The sequence below is a fragment of the Desmodus rotundus genome, chromosome 8, assembly GCF_022682495.2.
Source record: "Desmodus rotundus isolate HL8 chromosome 8, HLdesRot8A.1, whole genome shotgun sequence".
In the NCBI taxonomy this organism is placed as follows: Eukaryota; Metazoa; Chordata; class Mammalia; order Chiroptera; family Phyllostomidae; genus Desmodus; species Desmodus rotundus.
Genome location: NC_071394.1, coordinates 96,839,663 through 96,855,603, shown reverse-complemented (window position 1 = coordinate 96,855,603; position 15,941 = coordinate 96,839,663). Strand labels below are relative to the sequence as shown.

Below are 15,941 nucleotides of genomic sequence, written 5' to 3'. Positions count from 1 at the left end.
CTCCCTCCTTCATTAACAAAAGATGGAAAACTATCTAGTACCTTCTAAACTCCCCAAAATAACCATCCCTACCACTACACTTTAAGCTATAATCTTAAACAGTGATCTCCTCCTTGCAGCTGTTAGTAGTCTTACTCCTTTTTTCATTCTTCTTGACTTTTCAAAGTCATTTTACAATATTTTAATAAAAAAAAGTAATCTAGGGAGTCAGAAGGATCTCAGTTTAAATCCAGATTCTACCTCACACTAGCACTATGATCTTAGGCAAGTTTTTTAACCATGCTAAACTTTATTCAGCTGTAAAATAGGGATAATCATAATTCCCACTTTACAGGATTATTGTGAGGACTAAAGAGATTATATACATAAAGTTACTAACACAATGACAGCTATACAAGAGGAAAAAGGTGTTGTTTTCCTTTTCCTCTTCTTAAAACTCTTTTCATCTGGCATCAGTGATACTACTCTTTCCACCCTCTCATCTTCCTTTTTCTTTAATTGAAATATATTTGACATATAACATGGTATAAATTTAAGGTATACAAGATGTTAATTTGATAAGCTCATATAATGTAATATGATTGCCACTGTATAAATAATTATCCCCTCTATCATGTTACATAATTACCATTTCCACTATAAGATCCAGAAATTCCACTTCTGGGTATATAACCAAAGGAAATGAAAACAGGATATTGAAGAGATATCTGTACTCCCATGTTTACTGAATCACTATTCCAATAGACAAGATGTGGAAACAACCTAGTTGTCCATCAGTGGATGAATGAGGAAGATGTGGTATATATATATATATATATACACACACATACACAATGGATTATTATTTAGCCATGAGAAAGAAGGAACCCTTCCATGGGTGACAACATGGATGAAACTTGAGCACATCATGCTAAGTGAAATCGAGAAAGTGAAATAGAGAAAGCCGAAGTATTTTATTATCTCATTTATATGTGGAATCTGAAAAAGCCAAACGTGTGAAAACCAAGATACAATATGGTTACCAGAGATGGGGGGATAAGGCGAATGTTGTTTAAGGGTAATACAAACTTGCACTGAGTAGTAAATAAGTCCTATAGATCTAATGCACAGTACAGTAAATACAGAGAACAATATTATATTATAATCATCAAACTTGCTAAAAGACTAGAACTTAATTATTTCAACCACTAAAAGAAACAACAAAATGTAATGGGAGAAAATTTTTGCAAACTATTTATCGGATAAGGATTTAATATCCAAAAAAAAAAAAAGAACTCATACAATTCAATAACAACAAAACCCCCAAAACAATCCACTTAAAAAATGAACAGAGGAAGTAAATAGACTTTTTCCCCAAGGAAAAATCCAAATGGCCAACAGGTACATGAAAAATAGCTGAACATCACTAATCATCAGAGAAATGTAAATAAAAATTGCAACGAGATATCATCTAGTGCCTATTAGAATGACTGTCATCAAGAAGCTGACAGTAACCAGAGAGGAGGGGGAAGAGGGATAATAGGGGATAATGACGAGGGTGGGGGGTGGGCATCAAGGAACACGTATGAAGGACAAATGGACAAAGCCAAAGGGGGTGGAAGGCAGGGATGGGTGGGGCGTGGAGGGGCATGGTGGGCTGAAAATGGAGGCAATTGTACTTGAACAACAATAAAAACAAAACAAAACAAAACCCAAAAATAACAAAAAAAGAAGTGTTGGCAAGGATATGGGGAAAAGGGAATCCTTGTGTACTGTTGGTGGGAATGTAAATTGGTTCAGCCACTATGAAATAGAATATGGACGTTCCTCAAAATACTAAAAATAGATCTATCTTCCTCTTTTAAATTTCACCTTTGTATTGTTTCTTAAGATCTCAGCTTCAATACACCCTTCACTCTATGTTAATGACACCCAAATCAATTACATCTAGTTCTAACCGCTGAAACAAATTAGTTCAGTCCCATTATCTTCACATCTCTCTGGATATATCTACAGATATATTCTACCTTTATTTCAAATTCAACAAGTCTAAAATCAAACTCATCTTCCTTCTCCCAAAACAGAGTCCTTCTTCCATACTTCTTTTAATACCACTATCACTTTATACATCAACCAAAAGTTAATTTTTGATTCTTTTCTTTCATGCTCTTTATTTTTTTTATTCAGCCACCAAATATTATATCAAAGTATCTCTTTCACTTGTACGTTCCGAAAAGAGCTGCTTTTATCATACCATTTCCCTACCCCCAAATCTTCAAGTTCTCCAATGCCTCCTAGAAAAAGTCCAAGTTCTTCACTATAGTCTTTATATCCAAAGTCAGCCATTTTCCTCTCCCTAGGTGAATGTGCCACTAATTCTAGAATAAAACATGCTCATCATTATCTTTCCCCATGATACTCCTCAGGTTTAAAATTTCCATCTTCTTCCTTCTCATGTACTCATCCTTACTTTCAGGGTTCAGCTCAGGTACAACCATCCATGAAACAACTACTGACTATTCCAGCTCTGCATGTTATGTCATTCTATGAACTTTTACTACCTATTTTTCCTCAGTCACACATTGCCCTGATCTATTATTTAATTCTTTCATGTGGTGTGTGTATTGTCTTTATCCTTGAGACAACATTGTAATCAAGAATATCTCATACATCTATTTTGCCTAGAACACTGCTGGATATATAAAAGTAGCTCAGTCAATACACATTTAATGAAAAACATATACAAATAGGAGCCATAAAAAATCTCAATACAAATAACTATTCTAGCCCTTTACCTAACTCGCAAGCCCTGCTTCAAATCCTATAGAGTTGAAAAGCCATGATCAGTCTACAGACTGAGTATTTGCATCCGCAAATTATGTAAGGAAAAAGTACTTGATAAGGTACCTGTGTGCTTTTACTGATTTGTTTACAACATTTGAAAAAAAAAGCGCATGCAAAGGTTAATCTACAAAATTGTAAACATATTATATCACAGAAATTATTTTCTTAAAATATTTCAATTTTGTACCATGCTTTGCAGCTCTAGTTGGTAAATTTTAAAATAATATTAAGGCAAGACTACTAACAGTGCTATGTTTAATTTGGAGAAATATAGGTATATCTGAATAATTTAATTTCAGTTGCATTATAATTTTATTGCTTGTATAATATGTGCCAGAAACTCTGTTAAGCACTAGGGATACCCCAAAGATAGTCTCTGTTCTCAAGAAGCTCACTCCATAGAACTAGAAAATCAACAACAATATATGATAATTGGCATATTCCAGTCATGAACCAAATGCTGAGCAGTCTGGTTTGGCTGAACCATAATATTTGTGGCAGCAAATGGAGGCTAAGACTGAGGGGACAGGTTGAGGCTGACCACAAACAATGTTGCCAGTGCTCCCTGAAAGAGAGTAAAATGTAAACATAGTGTTTTAGACAGATAATTCTGTCAACCTGGAGGACAAAATGAAAATGGTGGACTATTGAGTCAGAGAGACAATTTGTAGTAATTTAAGTGAGGAATACAGAAAATTTGAACTGAAAAAAAATCAATGGAAATAAAAAGGCTGGAAAAACAAATTTATACTAGCACCAATCAGTAGGTTCATATATAAAAGGATATCTTCCCCCACTACTGTGGCACCAGGGAACAGAAGTATACAAAGAATTTATTCTTAGTCTCTTACCTGCTATTACTATTACTTTTATTCCAAAGTCTGATGGGTAAAAATAGTTACTCCATAAATTGAGAACACAAGTGGGCAACATTTTTTAAAACTTTCAAGTATCACAGAGGGTGAAAGTCAAGTCACCCCACCACATTCCAGCCATTATTCATCCCAAGTCAGTTACTCTTTACAAAGGATGTGAACTTAAAGGAAGTTAGTCTACTTTGTAAGACACAGAGGCATTGCATTTTAAAGTGTGACTGCTTCCACTTAGCACTTTCTCTGGTGAATATGTGGTAGGATATAAATCTATTTCATTTCATTCTTTCCATGTTGGTTCATAAAATAAAATTTAAAAAAATGAATTAACATATACAATGATAGAGCATAATCTTTTCCTGAACAAAAATATTACAAAGATACTGAATAGTTGCAGAGATTCTTTGAGTATACCATATCACATAGATTAGCATTTCAGCTAATTATTTCATATTTTTTACTGTGTGGCACTATGTTATTGTGGGGTCTGAAACTGAAGTAATTAAATGCAGAAATATCTAATTAATTTCAACAAATGGCTTGTTAGAGATTGGATCTCAATAAGAAGCTACCCAGGTGTGTTTCTACAGAGCCTTAAGTTACTGAAAACACATAATCACTATTAAGAAAATAAATATCAGTAGGTCAAAAAAGCAAAAACCAATTCAGCTCTGCTTTAATTGGTAGTAAGAAAGTAGAATCTAAGCAATAAAGATATACATTCCTCTAAAGCAATAAATAGATAATAAATAAATATTCAAGACACTTCTAACAACGTATCTTCAAAAAAAGATTAGTATGTGCTAAGAAACAATCGATCCTGATGGCAAAATGTAATACTTGTGTACTCAACATGATGGAACGGCTTCCACTCAAATCCCACCCTCTTAAAGAACGACTTGGATTAGCCAACGAGTGGACCACTGGCAGGGTGTACTGGGACTTTTAGCTTGAGTGGGAGAGAATGAATTTCTTGTTCTCTGTCTATTTTGACATTTTCATTTGGATAAAAATTAAAGGCAATGATTATAGTAACCCTTTAAAGATATATAATGCTGTAAAAGTTTTCTAAGCCCTTTATATATCTTACTTGATCCTCACAATATATATCTTAACAGATAAGGAAATTGAGGTCCAGAGTTAGGAGACTGCCAGTTAACAAAAGAGGAGAGATACAATCCGGGTGTCCTGACTCCCAAAGCAGCACCTTTCTCTCGGATTACATAGGGTCCTTCCAAAATATAACTGGAAGTCAGTGTTGGTAAAACACTGAGTATTAAACATCTCTATAATAAGAAGAAAATTATTTTCATTATTTGTATGTAATTATTATAATACTCCTGATATTTCCAGTGAAAGTAACAAAAATATTTTGTAGTTTATTAGTCATGCAATATTTCCGTGGATTTTCAAAATAGATCACTAAATAAAATTAGGTCTTGTCAATTGTATTTATACTTCAGTGGCTACTTCTGTACACAAAAGTGCTCTCAATTTTATGACACTATCTGGAAGGAGTTCAACAACACGTTGTTAATACTCTACTCCTACAAAATAATTTTAAAGCTCCATGGGAATTTAGATTTGCACAAGTTTTTAGGATGTGACCTTTCCCTTAGATTTCTTATTTTAGGATTGACTTAACATGGTATTTCCCCAGTGGGAGCTGTTGTACTTCCTTCACAGATAAGAAAAATAGCAATCACAAATTATAGTGAGTAAACTTAGGGAAACATATATTTCTATGATGCTGATGAAATTAAAATCTTAAAATTTATGTATTTAAAGGACCATACTATGTATTCCTTGGATTTGAGAGGAAAGCCATGTGGCTTGCTAACAAAAGAAAACAAAAGTTATGCCATTATGGTATTTCCCTGAAATTTATTCCTAATTGTTTCTTGTCCCAGCTACTAAGTCTTATGACTTTTAAAGATTATTAAAGAGTTTACGTCACTAAATTTCCTATGTCCGGTCTACTGGGAGTATAAAAGTTTAAAAATATCAAACTTTTAAGAATTTAAGTGATTTTGGATCACAAGATCTGAACTGAAGGACACGGAATTCATGAGTGTAAAGAAAAAAACTAGAATAACATGAAAGAAATCAGTTGCTTCACTTATGTTCTATAATGGCTTCCAGTTATTCAACTCTTACTATAGGATACTGTGGTCAAATTTATGCACATTATTTGTAACATATGAGTTATTGGAAATATCCAAAGAATCAAGGATGCTATAGCTAGGACTATAGAGCTCATTATTGGCAATTTCTTTTTCTTTTTTAATTTTTGTTATTCAATTACAGTTGTCTGCATTTTCTCCCCATCCCTCCACTCCACCCCAGTCAAACCCACCTCCCTCCCCCACCACCACCTTCCCCCTTGATTTTGTCCATGTGTCCTTTATTATTGGCAATTTCTTAAAGATGCATACAAAATTGTGGAAGAGGAGATAATGAAGACATGTACATTTTTCCTAACTAGTCTAACCAGGTGCCAAAATCAATAATTTTATATAGTGTTAGTTAATGAAAACATTAAAATTAAGAAATTATGAAAGATTTAAAAGGTTTTGTTATGAGAATGAAAGTGTGGGATATAAATGAAAATTAAGTAATCATCAAATTTTTTTGTATCCTCTCTTATCAGACATACTTGTACATTAGGCTTTATTAAAATTACTACTCTGAGAACACTGCTTTATTTAAATCATTACTCAAGAATCTCAAATAACCAAACCCCTCCCCCTACCATGTATTATACAGTTTAACAAAATGTTAACCCATAATTTCTGTATCACAGGAGTTTTTCTTTCAGGATTAATTTTTAGGAATTAATCCTCTATATTTTATAGTTGTAAATGACATTTTTAAGTAAAGACAGTACTCACTGTGATGAACTTATACATTTTTCCAGAAAATATTATGTAGTTTGGACATGGCTAGGTTTTAAAATATTGCTTCTGAATCTAAAGAGAATTTAGAAGTCACTTATCACAATCCCTTAATTTTACAGACATTGAGGGTCAGGAATAGCAATGTATTTACTTTCTCAAATGCTACAGAGACTTATAAAAATGTCTGTATATATGTGTTCAGAACTAGAAGGCAACTTGTAGGAATTAAAATAGTTTGAATAAGAATGTGAAGATTATAGATAATTTTTGCTTTAAGATGATCTTTATTATTATTACATTGCTTATTTGATATTTAAAAATACAATATACTGTACTGTAGTTAAAAGCTGTAATTTCTATTTCATGTTAACAGTAACTTAACCCTCAAATGGGTTTAGAATAAAAAAAGGCAATCACCCATAATCTTTTCCTATTTATTACAATATACTTAACCACATAATTTTGAACCTTAACATTTTCTCTTATATCTTTATTCTAAAGTTAATATTACTTTCAAATATTCAAATCACAAATTTAAAATACTTAATTTAAATAATTTTTTTTAAAAACCTGGTTTGTATACAGTGCTCTAGAAATCCTACTTTTTAAAATCTGTATTTTCAAAAGCAGTCATTTGTTTTTAACAACTAGCAACATGTGGACTTAAAGGCCATGAGGCACCCACACAGCACAATCTTTACATTTTATTTAAATTTGTCACAGTCTTAGGAAATAATCTGCAAGTTCCTTACAGTTAAGTAGGTGTTTTTCCCTAACCAAAAAAACCACCCCAAACCCTTTATTTTTCTGATACCTAAACAATCAGCGGAACTCCTCTCTACCCTCATCTCACTATAACACACACAAGGCCATGGCTAAAAAATAAAACATTTAAATGAATAGAAATTATTTATTTATTTATTTATTTATTTATTTATTTATTTATTTCATTTTTAGAGAGGTGGGGAGGGAGGGAGGGAGAAAAAGGGAGAGAAACATCTGTGTGTGAGAGAAACAGTTACCTCTTGCAACACCACCAATGGAGGACCTGGCCTGAAACCCAGGCATGTGCCCTGACTGGGAATCGAACCAGTGACCTTTTGATTTGCAGGCTGATGCTCAATCCACTAAGCCACACCAGCCAGAGCAGAAATTGTTTAAACATATGCTTTAGAAATAAGTTTTTGTTCATTTTGCTACTAATATATCCTCAGAGCAATTTGAAATGTCGTAAGAATTAGTAATGCAAGAATAATAGAGTTGCTCAAACCCTTTACATAGAAATTTCTCTTCCAGTGACTTAGCTAGAGTAAATGATTAAAGTGAAATATGTGCATGAAGATATTCACTATATGTAACTGTATTGGAATAAATTGTAATTGTATAATGATAAAAAACTAAAAACCACCTAAAAGTGGCTTAGTAAATCGTCCACTAAGATGGACGATTGTGTTGCCATTATGAAAAATTTGAAAGCCAGGTAGACTCAAAGCAAGGTTTATATGATCTAATGGTGTAAGAAGCAAAAATGCTACATATATCATAACTGTCAGTAAGTAAAAAATGTAAACACGTTAACAAGAACTGGAAGGAACTACGCAGAAGTAAGAATAGTAGTGATTAAGTATGGTATTTTTATTTCAAAAAATATTTTCACAAGTTTTTGGTAATAAAAACGTCTTAAAACAATTTAACGTAAAATGAAACAAACCCAATGGCCAAAATTTCAAAGCAAAAGTCATTTGTTCTAGTTCCTAATCTTATTTCTAAATATATCACCTACTTGCCTTTAAGGTTTTAAAAGTAAACATTATCATGTTCTAATCCTGAAGCCCTGAATTCATACATAGCAGTATAGCTAAGCAGAGAGCTTATTTACAGAGGGTAGGACTGAACTTTGCATATAAGCGCATATAGAAAATGATAAAGATCGTTGTGTCCTATTAGTAATTTACAGAATTGTGATTTGCTCCACCCGGTGCACCTATAATTGAATTCCTCAGCCATAAAATCATTGGGACCAAACAAGTTCCAATATCTTTTATCTAAATCCTTTTTTCTCCCTTACCATCAGTTAACATATTTCTTATGGGGCTTTTCTTCTTTTTATAGATTCATTTGTCTTAGTTATAAATTAACTCCACACACAACTCTCCCAACCAGCTCTACTGTTTCCTGTGTACCAGGTTTCTTTTTACTTGCACGATTTATGACAGAGGGGCCATTTAAACTGCCAGTTGGAAAATGATGTCCAGAGAATCATCTCTAGATTAAAAAAAAAAGATTCCTAAGGGTAAGTGCCCACAGGCAGAGATTCACCTCATAGCTGGACACCCTAGCAAAGAAGTGAAATGTAACTGCTGAAGACTTGTGTTGTTTCCTTTTTACGTAAAAAAAAATGCGGTAAGATATACAGAACATAAAAATTTATCATCTTTACCATCTTAATCATTTGTAACTATCAGTTCTGTGGCTTTACATTCACATTGTTTTGTGACTATCACCTCTATCCATCTTCCCAAACTGAAAATATAGTCAACACTAACTCCTCATTCCCCTCTACCTCTCCTCCACTCCACCCCTGGTAACCACCATTCTGTTTTCTGTTATTTCTTATTTCACCCAAAATCTGTGAACTAGTGTAATTTACTAAACTGGTTGAACACACAAGAGAGTTACCAGCAAAAAAATTTAGGGAAGAATTTGTAATACTTAGCATTTCATTTTTCATGCCCCAACACTTAAATTCAGGCCAAATACTCATTTTCAGATGCCAAAGTACATATCTGCCTCTTACTTTGTCTTTCAAGAGCTTGGTCTTTTGATTTTAAGTGGCTTTAGATTTTTCTAAACTTAAACTGATTTTCTAAACCAACTTAATGCTGCTATCGATTTCCTTTCAGAATCAAAGTTCCCTTAGTCCTATTTGTGTTCACTGAATTCCCATACATTTTACCTAAAAAAAAGATATTTGATCATTTTTACTGTTCACATATAAGACTACTAATTCCACATTCTTCTTCAAATGTTGTCTTGGGTAATGAAGACTGGTTGACCAAGAGATTATTAATGAGATCTAAATACTTTCGCAGTTTTGGTTTGAACATTTAAATCAGACGCGATTGTCACTAACTAAAAATTTTGCTAAGAGGTAGTTCCCAAGGACACAGAGCCTTAAGAATTTTTCCACTCACAGGTCTTCCTGAAGACCAGAACTGAGTGAAGTATTAAATGGCGAGAAAACTTGTGGAGGTAAGGACGGAAGTGTGTATGGAAAGGATTAAGAAAAACAGCTCAAATGGGTTACCCTCAATGAAAACAATATCCCTGCTTCTGTTCTAAGATTTGCAAACAATCAGAAACTCTATAAATCAGTGAAAATCTAATTTAAGAATGATTATTTAGTGACTCCAATATTACTTTTAAGGAACTGTTTATTTTGAAATAATCTGAATCTTACAGAAAAGTTAGAAAGATAGTAGGGAAAGTTTCCATGTACTCTTCCCCTAGCTTCCCCTGGTGTTACATTACACACTATGGCCGTAGCGCAGTGATCAAACTAATAAATTAACACTGGCACAATACTATACGCTACTTTTACTTAGATGTCACCTGTTTTTTCCACTAATGTCATTTCTCACTTTCAGGATTCAATCTAGGATCCCATGTTGTATTTGTTGCCAAGTTTCCTTATTCTCCTTCAAATCTTTGGTAGTTCCTTGGTGTATTTTTTTTAAACATAGCTTTATTGAGGTATAAGTGATATACGAAACACTGCACATACTTAATGTATCGCTCTTCTGTCTTTACTTGTCTTTTACGCCCCAACACTGTTGAAGAATGCTGGTCAGGTATTTTGTAGAACGTCTCTCTTTAGGTTTATCTAAGGCTAAGGTTTTCTCACGATTCAACTGAGTTTATGGAATTTTGGAAGAATACCAAAGGCATGATGTGCCCTTTTCAGGACAATTTACTAGGGGGATATGACCTCAATATGTCTTATTACTGCTGATATTAACCTTGAGCACTTGGTTAAGGTGGTATCTGCCAAGATTCTCCACTATAAAGACACTGTTTTCCCCTATGCAATTAATAAATATGTGGGGGGAGATACTTTGAGGTTATGTACATATTCTGCTTTGCCTTACACTTTAACCAATTTTAGTATTTATCTTGCCTGCAGCAATTATTACTGTGGTCCTTTAGTGGCAATTTTCTATTTCCCTCATTCCTTTCACATTTACTAATTTAAATTCTTCTGTAAGGGGCAGTTCTCTTTCCATTTGTTTATTTACTCAGCATTTATTTATATCAGTATGGAATCATGCATATATATTTTATATGGGGGGCTATAATCTAGTACTATAGTTACCTTCTTTATTGCTCAAATTATTCCAGCTTTGGCTATTGGGAGCCAGAACACAACTACTGGACATTGAAGCTACTTTTGCCTTTATGACCAAGAAGCGTGGTTGCATGGCCTACAGGGGACCAGGCAAGATATTTTAATTTTTATCTCTATTTAATTATAAGTATCAGGAGCCTAAAATAATATGCTTGTACTTGAGACATATTTCTAAGGATATGAGTTATTTCTCAACTTCTAGGTCACTTTCCTATCTTTGTTTTGTCTTAGACAAATATATTACTGTTTTCCCTCAACTGACTGGTAAATTATACAGTAGAAAGTATTCTGATAGTCAAAATAAAAGCTCTTTATGAAATTCTACAGTGCAATACTATGAAAAATTTGCATGTTCTTAAAAAAAGGTATTTTAAAAAACATTTAGTGTAATAAATTCTGAGTTTACCTACCATTCAAGGGTGACTCTTGTTTGAGAAAATGGCCTTCTTGTATATCTGTGGTTTAGAATTGGCCTTTTTCAAATCTAAACAATTAAAAAGAGAGAAGATTTTTTAATATATATACATATTCAAAATTCTTAGACAACCATGGTTTCCAAAGTGTACAAGCACAAATAAGTTTTTTGTTGTTGTTGTTGGCTTTCATTCTGAATGTTTGCTTTCCCTGAACTTGGTTTTGTATTTTCTAGAAGTAACCAATAGGCTGCTAACTGTAGAATCTACCCATAGAGACATTTATTGGATTGATTTCACCTACTTTCTGAGTTCTGTCATTAATCATGAGTTAAGGTCCTTAACTCATCCATCTTTTACTTCATATTAATAATGAAACCTACATTATTGTACAGACATAAGGAAAACTTATTGTAAAAGGATTAATAACCTCACAAGACAGATGTTTGGTAAAAGTTATGCACAGCAAAAATAACATTAAGATATAACCTCATTCTAGATGGCACATGTCTGTTTAAGCCAAGGTAAAGTACAGTGATGTGTCATAACTACTCAGGGACAGTAGATGCAGCATATTCCATGTGAAGCAGATTTTTAAAAGGAAGACCCAAGAGCACATTATCTAAGTAAAAGTGCCAAAGGTCTTAGGGTATCCTTGGCTCTTACGAAGGGCTCGGAGATCCTAGAATAGCTGTACATTCCCTGAAGACAAAACAGCATCTACTGCCAGAAGTCTGATCATCAGGGCCTTAACAGACCCAATATCCAGACTCAATGTTCTGAACAGTCTAACTTACAAAAACTCTAATTTTTTTCTTTTTTAAAATTCTGAACCTTTCAAATCGAACCTTGCAAAAACTGTTATGTTATCGATGCATGACATAAAAGTAGATTATGAATATTAAATATTTTCTCATTTTGAATCTCTAATATGAAAAAATATAAACTATAGCCAATGTATTTTGTTTGATTATTGTTTCTCTGCCATTGTTTACTACTTTTGTTTGGAAATGGAAAACCTCTTAATGTAGACTCAATATCAGTCATAAAGTAACCATTTGTTTTCAAAATGGGACATATTCTTCTACAGAAAGAGCTAATTTGTCCATGTTTTAGATCTGTATGTTTTGTTTTCTATCTGCTGACCTGTATCATAGCAATTTATTTATGCACTCTCTAATTTGTTGTCAAAACAAAAGCAGTATCCACACCAAAAATGTTCATTACATATAACATGTATAACACACGAGAAACAACTTTATAACGGATGACCACTTTGATGTTTTTTTACATGTAAGTCAATTAGAAAGAGCTTTATATATATGAAAAGGAAAGATTAAAAAGAATTTTTTGAACAAAATCTCTATTTGAAAAATTAAAGAATGCTGACTCCAGGTTAAGATTTTTTTTTTTTTTTTTTCAGTTTTCTCATCTTTTTTTTTTTTTTTTTAATTTATTTATTGTTATTTAATTACAGTTGTATGCCTTTTCCCCCATCCCTTCACCCCACCCCAGGTGAACCCACTTCCCTCCCCCCTCTCCACCCTCCCCCTTGGATTTGTTCATGTGTCCTTTATAGTAGTTCCTGTAATCCCCTCTACCCACTGTCCCCGCCCCCACCCCCCCACCCCCGCCCTTGCTATTGTTACATTGTTCTTAACTTCAATGTCTCTGGTTATATTTTGTTTGCTTTTTCCTTCTATTGCTTATGTTCCAGTTAAAGGTGAGATCATATGGTATTTGTCCCTCACTTCCTGGCTTATTTCACTTAGCATAATGCTCTCCAGTTTCATCCATGCTGTTGCAAAGGGTATAAGCTCCTTCTTTCTCTCTGCTGCGTAGAATTCCATTGTGTAAATATACTGCCCTTTGACCCAGTAATTCCGCTGCTGGGATTATACCCTAAGAACACTGAAACACCAATCCAAAAGAATCTGTGCACCCCAATGTTCATAGCAGCACAATTTACAATAGCCAAATACTGGAAGCAACCGAAGTGCCCATCAGCAAACGAGTGGATCCAAAAACTATGGTATATTTACAGGTTAAGATTTTTATAGTAGCTTTTCTTGACACTTGTACCAATTTCCCTTTGAAATACATATGAATTAGTTAATAAGTAATGAAAATAAAGAAGGAAGAAAATAAAGATTTTTGGAAACTTCTAATTATTCCTAGCCTGTAGCCCTAAGAGTTGAATCAAACAGAAAACTAGCTGGCTTCTGCAACTTTCAGAGGCAGACAGAATTCTGTCATCTTTCCCAAAACGCTGTCTCGTGACTAAGATAGGTAATCTCTTCTGTATTCATTCAGCATTGCACTATACCATAGGAGGTATAGTTTCCAGGCATACATTTTATTTGTATATTTTATATGTAATACATATTTCTAATCCTCACCTAAGGATATATTTTATTGATTTTTTTTAGAGAGAGAAAAAGGGGGGCCAGAGAGAGAGAGAGAGAGAAAGACAGAGAGAAAAACATGCACATGAAACACTGGCTGGCTGCCTCCCGCACGCACCCTGACTGGGGATGGAACCTACAGCCTTTTGTTGTACGGATGACACTCGAAGCAACGGAGTCATCGGGCCAGGGCAGATATATTTTATTTTGTAAAAAAATATGCCATAAACTTTTGTTATTTATTATATTAATATTAAAATATAATTGTGTTAGTTATAACTTTAGTCACCTAGTTATTAATATATTAATGTTATATTAATATTTATAGATATACTAAAATACTATAAAATTATATTATAAAATGTAGTATTTATTTTAATAGAGGACAGAAATAAGATCCATTCTGGGGCAATAAATTTCAAGGATTATCATTTTTTCATGTTCTCCATCTGGTCAGTTAAATTCGGATTGTTTTATATTTAGATTATAAATCCTCCTACTCACGTAAGAGAATAAGGCTGTGAAGATAGTAGACAAGACCCTCACATTTCAACAGAACACATATTAGACAGGGGTTGTTCATATCTACTCTTCCAACTTTTTTATATCTCAATAGGATTTTTACCAGAATCTAAGCAGAAAATAATGCAGCAAAAGGGCAATTTATTCAGACTAATTTGTCCAAAATGGCATAAATGGTAGCACTTGATGTAAGAAAAAAAAGTTAACAATGGAAACAACTGAAAACTTATCAAAGAATTACTTCCCCCCAAAGCTCTGGGCCTAGATAATTTTATAATTTTTTTTCAAGTTTTCAAGGAAGAGATAATTTTCTTGCTATATAAACCGTTTCTGAGTAGGAAAAAAATATAGTGACCAAATTAGTTTTTCAAAAGTAGCATAATATTGATATTAAAAATTTATAAGAACAAAGAGAAAAATACCAATCTACATATTAAGTTAAAATTATAAATAAAATGCTAATCAACAAATTTAACAGTATACTAAAAGAATAAACCACCAAATCCAGTTGGATTTATCTCAGAAAGGCAAAGATGATTTAATATTAGAAAGCCTATTAAAATAACAGGTCAGAGCACTAGGGCAAATTTTAAAAGAAAACATATGGCTATCCCCAAAATGGAAAGTAACCCTCAAAATTCAACATACAGTCTTGATAATATTTCTTTAAAAAGACAAGACTTTAATAACATGAATATGTATTTCAAACTTAATTGTGAAATACTAAAGCAGCATTTCCCCAAGTGTGTTCTTTTCTTTTTCCCCCCAGAAGTACAAGTTCTTTATTTAAAAAAAAAACAAACACAATAGTAATGGAAGGCTTTAATATTCTTTCAGAATTTTGACAAATCAATTTGGCAAAAAGTAAAGACACAGCATTTGAATAATACAAGGAACTTAAAGTCAACATTCATTTCTTATGTGATAGAACATTTACAAAAGAAAAAATATTTAGCCCTGACTGTTGTGGCTCAGTGGGTTGGGCACTGACCCGCAAACCAAAGTGTCTCTGGTTTGATTCCCGGCCTGCAAGAGGCGACTGATCAATGTTTCTCTGCCTTTCTTTCTCCCTCCCTTGCCCTCTCTCTAAAAATAAATAAATAAAATCTTTGAAAAAGAAACAAACAACAAAAAAACAATTATTTACCGGCCATTGAAAAATCCTTAATAAATTCCCCAAAGCATTTTTTGGTCATAATCAAATAACTTTTAGGAAACTTATAAAAATTACCAAAAAACAAAAATCATAGAAATCAGAACTCCTAACTCACCCCTAGATCAAAAAGGCAATTATGAATTATCTAGAAAGTAATAAAAATTACACTTAGGTAGGACCTATATTCATGTAATTTGTAATTTTAAGTACTTTTAATTTTTATAAAAGGACTGAAAATAAGTGAACTGCATGACTGAATTTAAGAAAATTAACACTATAAACCAAGAAAAAGTAGGAAGAGGAATGTAATACAAATGAGAGATAAAAATAAATGAAAAAATTACTTGAAAGGATAAGTTTTGTTTAAAATATCAAATAAGCCAATGCTCAGCAAGTCTAATTCAGAAAGACCAAATGAAATTGCCATAATTGGGAATGCCATAGATAT

General features: G+C 33.0%; 1 protein-coding gene across 3 annotated transcripts in view; it reads right to left on the bottom strand.

Annotated features, from left to right (window-relative positions):
• PPARG (peroxisome proliferator activated receptor gamma) overlaps positions 1-15,941 on the bottom strand; it is a 142,353-nt gene that overhangs the window by 102,218 nt on the left and 24,194 nt on the right. For 2 of the 3 annotated variants that reach the window (XM_053930166.2, XM_024556412.3), the window contains exon 2: positions 11,408-11,481. The exons of the other annotated variant lie outside the window; for it this stretch is intronic. The gene's annotated coding sequence lies outside the window, so the exon portion shown is untranslated. The remainder of the gene's footprint in view (positions 1-11,407; positions 11,482-15,941) is intronic. 3 annotated transcript variants of the gene reach the window in all.